This window comes from Nerophis ophidion, linkage group LG24 (genome assembly GCF_033978795.1).
Source record: "Nerophis ophidion isolate RoL-2023_Sa linkage group LG24, RoL_Noph_v1.0, whole genome shotgun sequence".
NCBI classification, from domain to species: domain Eukaryota; kingdom Metazoa; phylum Chordata; class Actinopteri; order Syngnathiformes; family Syngnathidae; genus Nerophis; species Nerophis ophidion.
The window spans coordinates 35,865,038-35,881,455 of record NC_084634.1 but is presented as its reverse complement, the minus strand read 5'-3'; the positions used below and the strand labels follow the sequence as shown (position 1 = coordinate 35,881,455).

The 16,418-nt window shown below is 37.5% G+C and overlaps 2 protein-coding genes across 3 annotated transcripts in view; one reads left to right on the top strand and one right to left on the bottom strand.

The window, feature by feature from the left end:
- apobb.1 (apolipoprotein Bb, tandem duplicate 1) overlaps positions 1-16,418 on the bottom strand; it is a 96,094-nt gene that overhangs the window by 66,057 nt on the left and 13,619 nt on the right. The gene's annotated exons all lie outside the window — the stretch shown is intronic.
- The window catches only part of LOC133542348 (hippocalcin-like protein 1), a 35,011-nt gene continuing 18,940 nt past the window's right edge, over positions 348-16,418 (top strand). The window contains exons 1-2 of one of the 2 annotated variants that reach the window (XM_061886396.1): positions 348-423; positions 520-610. The gene's annotated coding sequence lies outside the window, so the exon portion shown is untranslated. The remainder of the gene's footprint in view (positions 424-519; positions 611-16,418) is intronic. The other variant, XM_061886397.1, reaches the window with a different exon arrangement.

Below are 16,418 nucleotides of genomic sequence, written 5' to 3'. Positions count from 1 at the left end.
TCTGTCTTTGTTTTTTTGCATTCAGATATTTTTTTTTCTCAGACGTGTATTTTAGATAGGGAGCTAAGAATAGTCCTGAGAGATAATTTTCCACAGGACGCTGAGACTTTTTCTCCGATGGAAGCAACTCGGTGAGGGTGGAATAAACCATTGTGTTTAGGCCGGGGGTGCGTGGACACGCGACACACGCACGAGCGGGAAAACCGTCGAAATGAAACAATTTTAGCATTTAAAACATTCCTTTTTGTAAATTAAAACCATTGCAAATGTCATTAAAGTTCAAATCCGTGCCAAAAGAGATGTTTAATGGGAATATATATGACATGAGTTCCCCATTGCTTTTATGGTGGAGCCGGATGAAAATCGAGCTCGTGTCACATCTTCCACCAACCCTTCAAGCTCCAGCATCGGCGGCATATCACGGTAAAACCAAACAAAAAACAAACAACATTAACAATTACACGACCTTTTAGTACATTTAAGAGTGTATTTTTTGTGTTTTTTTCCACCCGTCGTAAGAAGTTGTTGTATGACGACGACATAAAAGTGGAGCGACCGTAGCGTATTCTTCTCCCGGAAGACTACATCACCTCCAAAAACTGACAAGAAGGTAATTTTTTTTACGTCTTTTTTTCCAAAAACAAAAGCCGAAACAAACTTATTGTGACATATATAGCGACTCTGACAAAGTTTGCCGTGACAACCGAAGTCAAGATAGGAGGGTGTAGTTTGAGGGCTACACCCATTTAAGACTGCATCACATCCTTAATGCTTATTGCAGTGTGTGTGTGTGTGTGTGTGTGTGTGTGTGTGTGTGTGTGTGTGTTCTTGTATTTATACCCTTCTTGAGATATCAACAAGGAAAAGTACTTTCCATATGAGGACCGGTGAACAAGTTAGGACCGACATCATGGCCCCAATACGGAAAACTATTGCATCTAAGAGAGCCAAATACTAGAGTTTGTGAACATTGCTCCAAAGTCAGGATATTTTTCGTTGATTTAATGTGCATACGAAAGTAAACATTTGCAAATATATGATAGAACAAGACGCTAGCTAAAGAAGGACTTCTCTATTCGTTCCCGAAAAACCCCGCCAGGTGAGCAGCTGATTTTACGACTTTTGGTGCTGTGGTCCGTGACTCGTTCGTCATCGGCCTTAAGCACATTACAAAAAACAAAAAATAGAGAGTTCATTTTGAAATCTATCAAAATTAGGGTGGTCCCGTAGAGGGATTTTTCAAATTGACTGTGTGTCGGTTTTAAAAGTGCTCCCCCTCTGGTCAACATATGAAATAACAAGTGTGTGTAAAAAATTGAAGTGCTCCACTTCTGCCCAACATATGTAATAAGTGTGTGTAAGAAATCAGAATGTGCCCCGTTTTGACAAAATTAATTTAAAAAAACATGTACATAGAGACATACTGCAATAACTTGAGGAAAATAATGAAAATTCAAAAACAATTACAAAAAAAAAATTAAAAAGGAAAAATTAACTAAAAGCTTACCTTTTTTAATTTGCATAGTATGTACAGGGTTTCCCACACATTCATTTATTTGTGGCGGCCCGCCACAAAAGAATTACGGCCGCCACAAATAACAATAAAAAAACAAAAATAATAATAATAATTAAAAAATATATATATTTTTTCGGCTTTTGACTCGCTCGACCCCTCATAAAAGCAATGGGACTCTGTCTATGAATGGAGCTTGTTGTTACATATTATATAAATATGTAAAAAAATAAAAATACAAGAATGTGTGTGTGTGTGTGTTTGCGCGTGTGTGTGTGTGTTCTTGTATTTCTACCGTTCTTGAGATATCAACAAGGAAAAGTACCTTCCATATGAGGACCGGTGAAGAAGTTAGGACCGACATCATGGCCCCAATACGGAAAACTATTGCATCTAATAGAGAGCCAAATACTAGAGTTTGTGAACATTGCTCCAAAGTCAGGATATTTTTCGTTGATTTAATGTGCATTCAAAAGTAAACATTTGCAAATATATGATAAAACAAGACGCCAGCTAAAGAAGGACTTCTCTATTCGTTCCCGAAAAACCCCGCCAGGTGAGCAGCTGATTTTACGACTTTTGGTGCTGTGGTCCGTGACTCGTTCGTCATCGGCCTTAAGCACATTACAAAAAACAAAAAATAGAGAGTTCATTTTGAAATCTATCAAAATTAGGGTGGTCCCGTAGAGGGATTTTTCAAATTGACTGTGTGTCGGTTTTAAAAGTGCTCCCCCTCTGGTCAACATATGAAATAACAAGTGTGTGTAAAAAAATTGAAGTGCTCCCCTTCTGCCCAACATATGTAATAAGTGTGTGTAAGAAATCAGAATGTGCCCCGTTTATACAAAATTAATTTTAAAAAATATGTATATAGAGACATACTGCAATAACTTGAGGAAAATAATGAAAATTCAAAAACAATTACAAAAAAAAAATTAAAAAGGAAAAATTAACTAAAAGCTTACCTTTTTTAATTTGCATAGTATGTACAGGGTTTCCCACACATTCATTTATTTGTGGAGGCCCGCCAGGAAAGAATTACGGCCGCCACAAATAACAATAAAAAAACAAAAATAATAATAATAATTAAAAAATATATATATTTTTTCGGCTTTTGACTCGCTCGACCCCTCATAAAAGCAATGGGACTCTGTCCGTGAATGGAGCTTGTTGTTACATATTATATAAATATGTAAAAAAATTAAAATACAAGAATGTGTGTGTGTGTTTGCGCGTGTGTGTGTTTGCGCGTGTGTGTGTTCTTGTATTTCTACCGTTCTTGAGATATCAACAAGGAAAAGTACCTTCCATATGAGGACCGGTGAACAAGTTAGGACCGACATCATGGCCCCAATACGGAAAACTATTGCATCTAATAGAGAGCCAAATACTAGAGTTTGTGAACATTGCTCCAAAGTCAGGATATTTTTCGTTGATTTAATGTGCATACGAAAGTAAACATTTGCAAATATATGATAGAACAAGACGCTAGCTAAAGAAGGACTTCTCTATTCGTTCCCGAAAACCCCCGCCAGGTGAGCAGCTGATTTTACGACTTTTGGTGCTGTGGTCGGTGACTCGTTCGTCATCGGCCTTAAGCACATTACAAAAAACAAAAAATAGAGAGTTCATTTTGAAATCTATCGAAATAAGGGTGGTCCCATAGAGGGATTGTTCAAATTGACTATGTGTCGGTTTTAAAAGTGCTCCCCCTCTGGTCAACATATGAAATAAGTGTGTGTAAAAAAATTTAAGTGCTCCCCTTCTGCCCAACATATGTAATAAGTTTGTGTAAGAAATTAAAATGTACCCCGTTTAGACAAAATGTATTAAAAAATATATGTATATAGAGACATACTGCAATAACTTGAGGAAAATAATGAAAATTAAAAAACCATTAGAAAAAAAAAATTAAAAAGGAAAAATTAACTAAAAGCTTACCTTTTTTAATTTACATAGTATTTACAGGGTTTCCCACACCATCATTTATTTGTGGCGGCCCGCCACGAAAGAATTACAGCCGCCACAAATAACCATAAAAAAAAATATATATATATATATATATATATTTTTTTTTTTCAGGCTTTTGACTCGCTCGACCCCTCATAAAAGCAATGGGACTCTGTCTGTGAATGGAACTTGTTGTTACATATTATGTAAATATGTAAATATTATATAAATATGTATATAAATATGTACATAAAGTGTTGTAATTATATTCCAACTCCGCGTTCTTCTTGGTCATCGCCGCCGCCGCCGCTGCCACCGCTGCCACCCATTCCCCCCACCTGTCCAAAAAATAATTAACTAAAAGCTTACCTTTTTTTATTTGCATAGTTTGTATATATTATCAAGGTTGTAAATACAAATATTTATATATCTAAAAATGGTGGTCCTAAAGAGGTAGGCATTTTTCAGCGGTTGCAAGGAGGTAAAAAATACAAGAATGTGTGTGTGTGTTTGCGCGTGTGTGTGTGTGTGTTCTTGTATTTCTACCGTTCTTGAGATATCAACAAGGAAAAGTACCTTCCATATGAGGACCTGTGAACAAGTTAGGACCGACATCATGGCCCCAATACGGAAAACCATTGCATCTAATAGAGAGTCAAATACTAGAGTTTGTGAACATTGCTCCAAAGTCAGGATATTTTTCGTTCATTTAATGTGCATTCAAAAGTAAAACATTTTCAAATATAAGATAAAACAAGACGCCAGCTAAAGAAGGACTTCTCTATTCGTTCCCGAAAACCCCCGCCAGGTGAGCAGCTGATTTTACGACTTTTGGTGCTGTGATCCGTGACTTGTTCGTCATCGGCCTTAAGCACATTACAAAAAACAAAAAATAGAGAGTTCATTTTGAAATCTATCAAAATTAGGGTGGTCCCAAAGAGGGATTTTTCAAATGGACTGTGCATCGGTTTTAAAAGTGCTCCCCCTCTGGTCAACATATGAAATAACAAGTGTGTGGAAAAAAAATTGAAGTGCTCCCCTTCTGCCCAACATATGTAATAAGTGTGTGTAAAAAATTTAATTATGCCCCGTTTAGACAAAATTCATTAAAAAAAATATGTATATAGAGACATACTGCAATAACTTGAGGAAAATAATGAAAATTCAAAAAACAATTACAAAAAAAAAATTAAAAAGGAAAAATTAACTAAAAGCTTACCTTTTTTAATTTGCATAGTATGTACAGGGTTTCCCACACATTCATTTATTTGTGGCGGCCCGCCACGAAAGAATTACGGCCGCCACAAATAACAATAAAAAAACTAAAATAATAATAATAATTAAAAAAAATATATATTTTTTCGGCTTTTGACTCGCTCGACCCCTCATAAAAGCAATGGGACTCTGTCTATGAATGGAGCTTGTAGTTACATAATATATAAGTATGTAAAAAAATTAAAATACAAAAATGTGTGTGTGTGTTTGCGCGTGTGTGTGTGTTCTTGTATTTCTACCGTTCTTGAGATATCAACAAGGAAAAGTACCTTCCATATGAGGACCGGTGAAGAAGTTAGGACTGACATCATGGCCCCAATACGGAAAACTATTGCATCTAAGAGAGTCAAATACTAGAGTTTGTGAACATTGCTCCAAAGTCAGGATATTTTTCGTTGATTTAATGTGCATACAAAAGTAAACATTTGCAAATATACGACAAACCAAGACGCCAGCTAAAGAAGGACTTCTCTATTCGTTCCCGAAAACCCCCGCCAGGTGAGCAGCTGATTTTACGACTTTTGGTGCTGTGGTCCGTGACTCGTTCGTCATCGGCCTTAAGCACATTACAAAAAGCAAAAAAATATAGAGCTCATTTGAAATCCATCAAAATTATGGTGTTCCCAAATTTTTTTAAAGATTTTTCAAATTTACTGTGTCGGTTTTAAAAGTGCTCCCCCTCTGGTGAACATATGAAATAACAAATTTGTGTAAAAAATAGAAGTGCTTCCCCTAAGGCCAACATATGTAATAACAAATGGTTGTAAGAAACTGAAATGCGCATCCGTTCGCCCCCCCAAAAAAAAAAAAAAAAAAAAAAAAAAAAAATATATATATATATATATATATATTTATATATATATATATATATATATATATATATATATATATATATATAGAGAGAGAGAGAGAGACTGTAATAACAAAGTAAATAATGAAGATTAAAAACCAATCACAAGCAAAAAATAATGAAAAAATGTTCTTACCTTTTTTTTTACAAACCTCGTTTCCATATGAGTTGGGAAATTGTGTTAGATGTAAATATAAACGGAATACAATGATTTGCAAATCATTTTCAACCCATATTCAGTTGAATATGCTACAAAGACAAGATATTTGATGTTCAAACTCAAACCTTTTTTTTGTGTGCAAATAATCATTAACTTTAGAATTTGATGCCAGCAACATGTGACAAACAAGTTGGGAAAGGTGGCAATAAATACTGATAAAGTTGAGGAATGCTCATCAAACACTTATGTGGAACATCCCACAGGTGTGCAGGCTAATTGGGAACAGGTGGGTGCCATGATTGGGTATAAAAGCAGTTTCCATGAAATGCTAAGTAATTCACAAATAAGGATGGGGCGAGGGTCAACAATTTGTAAGCAAATTGTCGAACAGTGTTAGAACAACATTTCTCAACGAGCTATTGCAAGGAATTTAGTGATTTTACCATCTACGGTCCGTAAAATCATCAAAAGTTTCAGAGAATCTGGAGAAATCCCTGCACGTAAGCAATGATATTACGGACCTTTGAACCCTCAGGCGGTACTGCATCAAAAACCGACATCGGTGTGTAACGGATATCACCACGTGGGGTAAGGAACACTTCATAAAACTACTGTCAGTAACTACAGTTGGTCGCTACATCTGTAAGTACAGGGTTAAAAAAACTCTACTATGCAAAACGAAGGCCATTTATCAACAACAACCAGCAACGCCGCCGGCTTCTCTGGGCCCAAGCTCATCTGAGATGGACTGATGCAAAGTGCAAAATTGTTCTGTAGTCTGACGATTGTTTTTTTATTGTAAAGAATAATAAATACATTTTAATTTAATTCTTCATTTTAGCTTCTGTTTTTTTGATGAAGAATATTTGTGAAGTATTTCTTCAAATTTATGATTAAAATTATTTTTGCAAATCTAGAAAATCTGTAGAATCAAATTTAAATCTTATTTCAAAATCTTTTGAATTTGTTTTACAATTTTTGTTATGGAAAATCTAGACGAAATAATGATTTGTCTTTGTTAGAAATATAGCATGGTCCAATTTGTTTTATATTCTAACTAAGTGCAGATTGGATTTTAACCTATTTAAAACATGTAAGCAAAATTCTAAAATTAATCTTAATCAGGAAAAATTACTAATGATGTTCCATAAATAATTTTTGTATTTGTTTAAAAAACATTAGAATTAGCTAGTGTTTCTCTTCATTTTTTGCGGTTGAATTTTAAATTTTAAAGAGTTGAAATTGAAGATAAACTATGTTTCAAAATTTCATTTTCATTTTTTTCGTGTTTTCTCCTCTTTTGAACCGTTCAATTAAGTGATTTTTTCATAATTTATTCTCTACAAAAAACCTTCCGTAAAAGTAAAAAAATGTATATATATAGATTTATTTATTAAAGGTAAATTGAGCAAATTGGCTATTTTTGGCAATGTATTTAAGTGTGTATCAAATTGGTAGCCCTTCGCATTAATCAGTACCCAAGAAGTAGCTCTTGGTTTCAAAATGGTTGGTGACTCCTGACTTAAGCTCTACATAAAACAAGAATGGTGAAAAATTCCACTTTCAAAGCTTCAACAATTAGTTTCCTCAGTTCCCAAACGTTTAATGAGTGTTGTTAACGGAAAAGGTGATTTAACACAGTGGTGAACATGCCCTTTCCCAACTACTTTGGCACGTGTTGCAGCCATGAAATTTTAAGGTAATTATTATTTGCCCAAAAAATAAAGTTTATGAGTTTGAACATCAAATATGTTGTCTTTGTAGCATATTTAACTGAATATGGGTTGAAAAGGATTTGCAAATCATTGTATTCCGTTTATATTTACATCTAACACAATTTCCCAACTCATGTGGAAACGGGGTTTGTATTTGCATAGTATGTATATATTATCAATTTTGTAAATACAAATCTTTATACATCTAGAAAGAGTGGTCCTAAAAAGGAAGGCATTTTTTGGCGGTCTCAAGAAGGTAAGGAATACAAAAATGTGTGTGTGTGCGTGAGTGTGTTGTAAGCAATGACAAACACACTTGTGGACTATTTCAACTTTTAAGACAATCCGGGTATACATTGTGTCAATATTTGTGTTATTTGTTCATACAAGCAAATTTGACTGAGTTGAAAGAATATAGATGCCAGAGGATATTTATTTTTAAAACAGTAATCATTGGTTTCTTAAAATGGCGCAGCACAACGTCAAGTAGCACATTCTTTCCTCATGACAAATGTCTAATTGGAAACCATTGAATAGAAAATAATTCCTTTTATTGTCACTATACACAGGTACAATGCAAAACATAGGAAGGAATGAAAATAAAAATAGCGCAAAAGGAGGTAAAGATGCACAGTCCAGTCCTGAAAACGAATGTTCTGAATGTTTTGTTTAAATATTATACTATATAGATACATACAGAAGCATTCAGACTGTGGATTATTTTTTCAAAATCTCTGATAACATAAATTTACGGAATCCTTTACTATTATTTACACTTTTAGCTGATATAATTGTCTACCAGATGCTGCTACTTATTCTGATTCTAACCATGTCTTTACTAAGAATGGGCGATTAGGGCTAAAATCTAATCTACTGTATGTTGCAATATGTATTGCAGCCTCATGCAATAACGATATATTATGTATGTAAATGATAATAGAAGCATTTCTAAATGTGTTACAAAGGCTCCTGATTTAGCTGCTGACATATGCGGTAACATATTGTGGCATTTTCGGTTGTATTATTCTGTCAAAACCGATACAAAATATTTCATAAATGTTTATTAAAATACCCTAATAGCTTCCAAGCCTGTCACACAGCAGTAAAACGGCTGATCAAACAAAACAGAAGTCATCGTTTTGGACCCACTCGCGACAGAAGCTCGCTCTCCATCAGCTAAAGAGACTTAATAACTACACCGTGAAGTTTTCGTGAATTTGCAAAACTGAAAAAACACAAAAATAATTCCATAGTGAGGAAATAATACCAACACAGACACTTGCAAACATGTTAGCATAATGCTAACAAAGCGAGCTTGTTTACATTAAGATTAGAGATGTCTGATAATATCGGACTGGCAATATTATCGACCGATAAATTCTTAAAAATGTAATATCGGAAATTATCGGTATCAAAAAGTAAAATTCATAACTTTTTAAAACGCCGCTGTACGAAGTGGTTCACGGACGTAGGGAGAAGTACAGGGCGCCAATAAACCTTAAAGGCACTGCCTTTGCGTGCTGGCCCAATCACGTAATGTCTACGGCTTTTCACACACACACAAGTGCATACTTGGTCAACAGCCATACAAGTCACACTGAGGGTGGCCGTATAAACAACTTTAACACTGTTACAAATATGCGCCACACTTTGAACCCACAATAAACAAGAATGACAAACACATTTCGGGAGAACATCCGCACTGTAACACCCTAACCCTAATATATATATATATATATATATATATATATATATATATATATATATATATATATATATATACACCAATACACTAAAATCAATGCTAACGCCAATGATTATTCTGATTAGGTTGTGTAAATATTGGCCTTTAAAGAGCTAAAAATGTAAATATAATAAATATTTGTATCAAATATTTTTTATATTGCGCGGAAAAATACATTAAAAAAAAAATATATATATAATAAATACTTCATATAGGTATTTCAAGCCAACTCATTTAAAGAATAACAATGGGAAGCCAACATTTTTAGTGTTAGCATCATTAATTTCAATAATACTTATTTCTGTGTGAAGTTAGATTCAGTTAGTGAAAAATAAACGCTACCTGACACCATACCTGAATCAAATGCACAACCCTTTAAAGTTGGATCAAAACCAATAAAACTAAGCATTTTAATTAACACCTTGTTTTCCACCAAAGACGTCATTTGTAAATATTACCAAATTTGTGCTTAACATTGGCCAAAGACTCGCTGCGTACTTTCACAGTCGTCGTTGGGAATCATAACATCTGACTTTTCACCTAACTCGCTGCTAGAAAGGATTATTTGGTAAAGATATGCGCAGTGGAAAATACAACACAACAGCATCAGGCCACCCACACGTCACACACACCTACATGAGTTTTCCACTAAGCAGTGCACTTTTGGACAATTCTTTTTTTTTTTTTGCTTTACAACTGAAAAGAAAATATATGTAAATGACAAAACAAAAGTATATAAAAAGCTATTAATCACAGTTGTGAGCTACTAAAATGGACAAAGCTGAATGGTGGCTTATATGTCAAAATTCCCCAAGTTCGCACTGGTTTTGTACAAACCCCGTTTCCATATGAGTTGTGTTAGATGTAAATATAAACGAAATACAATGATTTGCAAATCATTTTCAACCCATATTCAGTTGAATATGCTACAAAGACAATTTGATGTTCAAACTGATGAACATTTTATTTTTGCAAATAATCATTAACTTTAGAATTTGATGCCAGCAACACGTGGCAAAGAAGTTGGAAAAGGTGGCATTAAATACTGACAAAGACGGCGCTTAGATGGCAGCATATGTTGCTCCAAAACCTGTGTGTACCTTTCAGCATTAATGGTTCCTTCACAGATGTGTAAGTTACCCATGCCTTGGGAACTAATGCACCCCCATACCATCACGGATGCTGGCTTTTCATCTTTGCGTCGATAACAGTCTGGATGGTTCGCTTCCTTTTAGTCTGGATGACACGATGTTGAATATTTCCAAAAACAATTTGAAATGTGGACTCGTCAGACCACAGAACACTTTTCCACTTTGCATCAGTCCATCTTAGAGGATCTCGGGCCCAGAGAAGACGGCAGCGTTTCTGGATGTTGATAAATGGCTTTCGCTTTGCATAGTGGAGCTTTAACTTGCACTTACAGATGTAGCGACAAACTGTATTTAGTGACAGTGGTTTTATGAAGTGTTCCTGAGCCCATGTGGTGATATCATTTAGTGATTGATGTCGGTTTTTGATAAAGTGCCGTCTGAGGGATCGAAGGTCACGGTCATTCAATGTTGGTTTCCGGCCATGCCGCTTACGTGGAGTGATTTCTCCAGATTCTTTGAACTTTTTGATGATATTATGGACCGTAGATGTTGAAATCCCAAAATTTCTTGGAATTGCACTTTGAGAAACGTTGTTCTTAAACTGTTTGACTATTTGCTCACGCAGTTGTGGACAAAGGGGTGTACCTCGCCCCATCCTTTCTTGTAAAAGACTAAGCATTTTTTGGGAAGCTGTTTTTATACCCAATCATGGCACCCACCAGTTCCCAATTAGCCTGCACACCTGTGGGATGTTCCAAATAAGTGTTTGATGAGCACTCCTCAACTTTATCAGTATTTATTGCCACCTTTCCCAACTTCTTTGTCACGTGTTGCTGGCATCAAATTCTAAAGTTAACGATTATTTGCAGAAAAAAAAATAAATGTTTATCAGTTTGAAGATCAAATATGTTGTCTTTGTAGCATATTCAACTGAATATAGGTTGAAAATGATTTGCAAATCCTTGTATTCTTTTTATTTTTACATTTAACACAATTTCCCAACTCATATTAAAACGGCATTTGTACATGTCTGAATACATTTTATACTATATATACAGTATTATTTATTACCGCGTATTGATAGTTTTCGCTGCCTCCCTTACTTGAGCCGGAGCACCACTATTCCGTTGCCTTGGCAACTGGTGTGTCAAGGGACTTCATCCCGATCCAGTGCATGATGTTCTCTACGCTAGTTCAGAGAGCACAGAAAGCATAAGAAATAACGAGTGAGCTCATTTCTTATTCTTTCTTTTCATCATTTTTTCTTAACCCCTTTCTGCGCCACCTTTGATGCCGTTGTCGTTATTGCCCGCACGCAGAAAATGAAGAGTCCTCCTCACCTCCTGGGGTCTGAGCTCCCATTTTGTTTGATTTTGCATCCAATTAAAAAAAGCATGAAGGAGTGCTTTAAAATGTTGCCTGTGTTTACACAGGTGTGATCCATGGGGTAATGTTGTGTGACCCTTGACATTACCAAACGAATGACCATATTTAACTTAGAACTGTTTTATAGCTGAAAAATGGCTTTTATTTACTCAACTGCAGGCATTTAATATGGGCCTTTTATTAATATCTCGATATTTTTAGGCCATGTCACGATACATGATATATATATCGATATTTTGCCTTAGCCTTGAATGAACACTTGACACATATAATCACAGCAGTATGATGATTCTATGTGTCTACATTAAAACACTCTTGTTCAAACTGCATTAATATATGCTCATTTTAAACTTTCATGCAGAGAGGGAAATCACATTTAAGTCAATTGACCAAAAGTGTATTTATTAAACAGTTATTAAGCAGTGGCACAAACATTCATGTCATTTCCAAAACAGAAAGTGCAAGATTGTCAGAGACATTTTAAAACAAGTGCACTTTTGTGCATGATGTCACTAAGATGACATATCAAAACAACACTAAATTAAAGTGCTTTTTTTTGTACAGAACGCCACTACAATAGTTTAAAACAAATAAAGTGCGCTTGTGTGCATGATGTCACAAGATATTTCAATAAGTGTCAAATACAAATGAGCTGTATAATAGGAAATCAAATAGTGTATGTCCTTCTCTGTGTGGTAAGTTATTTCCTTCTGTTGTTATTTGTTTCATACGGTGTTGATCTGGAAATAGTTGCTTCGGCATTTTGTTGGTGTGGCACCGAACAAAGATGTTGACATGCGGAGTTTCAAGCACTCTTCATTCTCGAGCGGGTGACTTTTCAAATGATGCTACATATTAGCAGTAATGCTACTTTTTGTAGCAATGCTTTTGCCCCACACGTGACAAATTACGGTTATCTGTTCCATATTCCCCCTTGAAGCCAAACCACCCCCAGACAATGGAACTGATTTTCTTGGGAGTGAATTCTTCCTTCATTTGTTACCAGATTTGTACCTTCTTTCTCTTGTATTACCACTCGCACCACAGCTAACGTTACCCATGCCGCTACATCTCTGCTCCGCGACGGCGTATACGTACGTGACGTGTGTTAGAAGATGCGCTTGTTTTATGTCTCTGTGAGAAGGAGAGAAAACAAAGAGTGAAGAAGAGCCTGTAGTGCAGGGGTCGGCAAGTTTTACCACTCAAAGAGCCATTTCAACCCATTTCACAAAATGAGGAAGACAATGGGAGCCGCAGCTATTCTCGCCAATATCTGCTGGTGATCACCCAGATGACAAGAATAAGGGCATGCTATGAAGCCATTGCCTTAAACACCTTCTACAACATGTACAAACCGCTTGCCAGTCCAGCAACATGTTGTGAGAGGCTTCGCAGATGCACGCACACGACTGGAAGGCATATTGTGTGACACAGAGTACACTGACGGTACTAATATGCGCCACATTGCGAACCCACACAAAAGAAGAATGACAAACACATTTCGGGAGAAAATCCTCACAGTAACACAACATAAACGCAACACAATAAATACCCAGAATCCTTTGCATCCATGACAAATCCTGACTATGTTATACACCCCGCGAGCACCAAACCTCGCCCACCTCAACCACGCGGGGGGGGGTGTTTGGTGCTCGCGGGGTGTATAACATAGTCAGGAATTGTCATGGATGCAAAGGATTGAATCCATGTGTTTGCATGTGTTTCCGGTCGGCACGCAAATACCATTCCGTGAATGGCGGGCGCGATATGACGTTCAACAGGACGTTAAGAGTAATATCATCACGGCACGCCCTTAATATTGTAGGCCGAGTGAAAATTGGAGAACCTTGACTCCGGGTGCTGTCCGGGAGAGGCATTGAATTCCGGAATCTCCCCGCAACAATTTGGGGGGCCGGCGATTGTGCAGCTGAGCCGCATCAGAGTTGCCAAAGAGCCGCATGCGGCTCCGGAGCCACGGGTTGCCGACCCCTGCTGTAGTGTAAGGCCTGCAGCTAAAAGCAATTGCGTGAGAACCTATACTCCAAAATCACGATATAGTTTTTTTCTATATTGCACAGAGACAAACCCGCGATATATCGAGTAAATCGATATATCGCCCAGCCTTAATTCAAACAGACATAAATGCCGGCACTCTACCAGTGATACTGCTAGTTGATAATGATACTTAAGATACTAAGAAATGCAGTTTATTTTTCCGCAATAGGAGGCGATTATTATTAACTTATGAGAGCAATGGTGTATAGAGGAATACAGTAAGCTCCTCATAGCCACTTTTGTAAGTCAGGTGACTAAAAATAAAGTATCGCCCAGGCATTATTTCGCACATACTTTTTCGCCGAAATCCGTCGATACTGATACTAGTCTGTTGTTTTGACAAAACTGTGACACAGTGAAAGAGGTGAGCTTCACAAGCCGTCCTGAAACTTGCCTGTTGCTCCATCGCAGCCTTGAGTGTGTGAAGCAGACTCATTAGGCAGGGAAGCCAATGGAAAAAGCAGACCCGTTCCGCACACGGGGGTTGGGTATGAGGAATGGGGCTCGGGGGGGGCTCTATGTGCCTTATTGGGCCATGCAAAATGTTCATTCAACTCAATGTTAAAGAATGCTATAAATGCCAGTAATGTGTTTTCTCAGGAGATGACCTAATTTGGTCAACCTAAATGTCTGTGCAGCACTTGTCATTGATTTAAGTTAGGGGCATCCGAATAATTGAGACTCGGAGCTTACAGTAACGGGCCTTCCAATTTCGGGAAGTAGCCTCTACAGTAAACTTAGATTTCTAAAATTGGATATAAGTTCAACTTCAAAGTGAGGTGATCACATGTTTTTTTTCCAAACTGTCAGACTTGTTCACACCTGTGTCACCTGCTGTGTTGCGTGGACACTGTTGGTAGCACAGAAAAGCTAATTATTGCCTGGCAACGCATTTTGTTGGTTGGCTGTAGCAAGATTGCGTACAAATGACAATGAACCAGGGCTGAGCAATATATCGATATACTTGATATATTGCGGGTTTGTCTCCGTGCGATATATCAATCAATCAATCAATCAATGTTTACTTATATAGCCCTAAATCACTAGTGTCTTAAAGGGCTGCACAAACCACCACGACATCCTCGGTAGGCCCACATAAGGGCAAGGAAAACTCACACCCAGTGGGACATCGGTGACAATAATGACCCAGTGGGACGTCGGTGACAATGATGACTATGAGAACCTTGGAGAGGAGGAAAGCAATGGATGTCGAGCGGGTCTAACATGATACTGTGAAAGTTCAATCCACAATGGATCCAACACAGTCGCGAGAGTCCAGTCCAAAGCGGATCCAACACAGCAGCGAGAGTCCCGTTCACAGCGGAGCCAGCAGGAAACCATCCCAAGCAGAGGCGGATCAGCAGCGCAGAGATGTCCCCAGCCGATACACAGGCAAGCAGTACATGGCCACCGGATCGGACCGGACCCCCTCCACAAGGGAGAGTGGGACATAGAAGAAAAAGAAAAGAAACGGCAGATCAACTGGTCTAAAAAGGGAGTCTATTTAAAGGCTAGAGTATACAAATGAGTTTTAAGGTGAGACTTAAATGCTTCTACTGAGGTGGCATCTCGAACTGTTACCGGGAGGGCATTCCAGAGTACTGGAGCCCGAACGGAAAACGCTCTATAGCCCACAGACTTTTTTTGGGCTTTGGGAATCACTAATAAGCCGGAGTCCTTTGAACTATATATAGAAAATGACTACCGTTTTTTCCTTGAATTGCCGTATGCGCCTGCCTAGAATTACTGCCGGGTCAAACTCGTTTCGCAAAATAAATTAGCGCATGCTTAGCATTACCGCCGGCTCAGGATTAACGCCGGGTCAAACTCGTTTCGCAAAATATTATTTTTATTAGCGCATAGGGACGGCGTGGCGCAGTGGGAGAGTGGCCGTGCGCAACCCAAGGGTCACTGGTTCAAATCCCACCTAGAACCAACCTCGTCACGTCCGTTGTGTCCTGAGCAAGACACTTCACCCTTGCTCCTGATGGGCGCTGGTTGGCGCCTTGCATGGCAGCTCCCTCCATCAGTGTGTGAATGGGTAAATGTGGAAGTAGTGTCAAAGCGCTTTGAGTACCTTGAAGGTAGAAAAGCGCTATACAAGTACAACCCATTTATCATTTATATCTAGAATTTCCATGGGGTCAAACTCCTTTCGCAAAATAATTAGCATATGCCTATTATTTCCGCCAGATCAAACTTGTCACGTCACGAGTGACACTTCACCTGTTATCATTTTCAAAATGGAGGAGGCTGATTTCAATTTGAAATCGCATAACGGGAAGAAGATTAAGAGTATTCAGTAGGATTTAAGGTCCAAGCTATTGAATATGCTAAAAAGAACAGTAAGCAGCTATGTTATATTAATATACCGTAGCTGCGTGTGTCAAATATGAGTCATCAAATGACTCCCGCCTCCTGGTGGTAGAGGGCGCTAGTGATCCTTCTTGCGACAAGTCGGCTGCAGAAGAAGTGACAAAAAGCAGCAAGAGTGAGCAGCGATCGTTTATTTTTTCCTCTCGCTTGCACTTTTAACATGGAGGATTACATATCTAAAATAAAACAGTTTTCTAAACTGGACTTTCAATCGAAGTTGGAGGTAATAAAGGAAGATCTCAATCGAGAGAGAGAGACTTTTAAAACTGAAGAAAGATAAGGAAGACTTCTATAAACAAGTTA